This window comes from Ruditapes philippinarum, unplaced genomic scaffold (genome assembly GCF_026571515.1).
Source record: "Ruditapes philippinarum isolate M1 unplaced genomic scaffold, ASM2657151v2 ctg7429_1_1_1_1, whole genome shotgun sequence".
NCBI classification, from domain to species: domain Eukaryota; kingdom Metazoa; phylum Mollusca; class Bivalvia; order Venerida; family Veneridae; genus Ruditapes; species Ruditapes philippinarum.
In genome coordinates this window covers 1-2,448 of record NW_026858834.1, presented here as the reverse complement: position 1 = coordinate 2,448, position 2,448 = coordinate 1, and the positions used below count along the sequence as shown (strand labels likewise).

Below are 2,448 nucleotides of genomic sequence, written 5' to 3'. Positions count from 1 at the left end.
GGAAACCATTTTTCTATTTTAAGTAATGGGGGTCCAAATGCAATACCAACCAGAGTTTCCACATAAGGTTGCTATATACCAAGTTTGATTACAATACCTCATTCCAAACTCTAGTTATCGTCCGGAAACCATGATGTGGACCGACCGACGGACGGACGGACGGACCGACCGACCGACAAGCTGACTCCTATATACCCCCCCTAAACTTCGTTTGTGGGGGTATAATTAAGTACAAAATAAAAGGATATATCGTCAATTTGAAGAAGTTTCTCATAGTACCCAAAGTAAATTGATGGTTTATCTTTGAATATTAAGCAGTCATTGCTTAAATCATGTGGTGGGATCATCAGCAAGCTTGAGTATTAGGCAAATGATAATTAATATCGCGGCGTCTTCAATTAATTAATTAAAGCAATTCAGTTCCATATGATGTTTTCATGTACGCAATTAAATTGATAAGTTCTTCATCAAGATATATTTCAGTTGTACAAGCGTGTACAACTATACCGGAAGTGGGTATTACACGTCACAATCTCGGTCTCGTCTGTCTCGCGAGAATGACAGAACGCCAAAATGGCGGCGCCCGTGAACTTATTTCTCAAGTAAAAAATAGTGTCTTTAAACACGAATTCCTCTCTTATAGGGTTGATGTCAATAGGGAAACTGTCATGGTTCCTCTTTTTAAATGATGCATATTTATATTAGACAGACATCAATCCATCCATTCTTATTCCTTTAATATTTGAAATTCTATACCAGCCTACCTTGATACTTATTTTAGGGATAAAAATTAACCTATAGCACCCAGCAGGCACATCAACGTTGTTTCAACGTTGAATTTTGGTCAGATTTCAACGTTGAAATAAGGTTGGATTTATATTCGGATTTGAAAGTTGAAACAACGTTAATTTCAACGTTGATACAACGTTGCAGCTTCAACGTTGGCACAACGTTGAAGTTTTAATGTCATTTTAACGTTGAAAACCCACCATACTTTAATTTTTGGATATAAAGCAAAGTAACCAAGTTTAACAAAATATGAAGACAATATTAAATACTTCAGATATTTTATTTCAAAAATACAGTTCAAGTGCAGCTTAAATTCACTTTAATAGTTTTATCAATTAAGCTACAATCTGTTCTAATCTTTTCTTCTTGATCTTTCTGGGTATGTCAAGTGTTTGAGTACTTCTTTGGCTGTCTCTTACTGCTTCTGCAAATAAAAATAAGAAGTTTGTAGTTAAAAGTGACTTGGTCAATCTCAAATTATACATATAATTACTCAACTTAGTGATTTGTTTTTATCTTAAAATGCTTTTCTCTAAGATTTACATCATAAAACAGCATAGAAATTGAAACATAGCTAAGTTTGATATTGACAGCAAATACTGTATATAAGACAACAAAATCTTTTTAAAAAGAAGCTATTTTAAAGTCTCACCTATGATTGGTAAGAAAAACTGCTCCCCGTCAGTTCCTTGCAGCATATTCCCAAGAAATTAACATTCTAGGCTCTAGGCTAGCTAAGACTATTTTATGCAGCATCCTGAAATCAACAAACATGTAAATTTAATATTAATAATGTTACAGGAATATTCCGAAAAAATATATTTTAAGACAAGATAAATATCCAGTAGTTGAAAAATTTATTCTTTGTATTGTAAAGAAATTCAAATATATAAATTAATAAGAATAAATTTCAATTTAACAAACCTGACAGTCCTTTTCATGTTGAATGTATGGTATACAGGCTACAGCGAATGTATGGTATACAGGCTACAGCTGCAATACTCTAAATTTCAGCCAGGACCAGGATCTAGAATATAAAATGATATATAATAAAATAGAAATACATTTATTATTCCCCTTAAATTTACGACAATTAAACTTTAAAGTTAAACACTCAAATTTGTTTCTTAACTTAATAATAATCATTATAATGTATTTTTTTCAAACTAATTAACACTGTATTATAATATCAATAAAATTTAAGCATAGGTTTATGTATTGACGAATCGTCTTGGACGTAAATTAAGTGGGCCGAACTACTTTATAGGTTTCAAATTTAAAATTGATTAAATTCAAAATAGGATATAGTACAGACAAATGTTTGATAATTTGATAATCTGCAAAATAAATTAAAGAAAGACAAAGATTGTTAAATCATAAATTGCCAAAAAGGACATCAATAACTTCATGCTTACAAGGCCTACCGAACCCAAATCATTCAATTAGGTCGCGAAAACGTGTCAAATCATCTCAATCATGTGTTTATATCTCTCATTTATTTTTATAAAGTAAATTAAAGTAGAATTTAAATAATAAAATAATAATATTTTAGAAAATAATCAGTAAACTAAAGTAAAACAATACAATAATACCTTCGAAATCCAAATAAATTGCCAATCTTGTTGTTTTCAAATTTTCCAAACAGCGCCACCATTTGCA

General features: G+C 30.9%; 1 long non-coding RNA gene across 1 annotated transcript; it reads right to left on the bottom strand.

The window, feature by feature from the left end:
* Positions 1-640: 640 nt before the first annotated feature.
* LOC132754433 (uncharacterized) lies at positions 641-2,439 on the bottom strand. The gene is made up of 4 exons (XR_009629082.1): positions 2,382-2,439; positions 1,714-1,816; positions 1,442-1,546; positions 641-1,213 (listed from the first exon to the last, which is right to left on the bottom strand). It is a non-coding gene; the product is annotated as an uncharacterized LOC132754433 (long non-coding RNA).
* Positions 2,440-2,448: the final 9 nt, after the last annotated feature.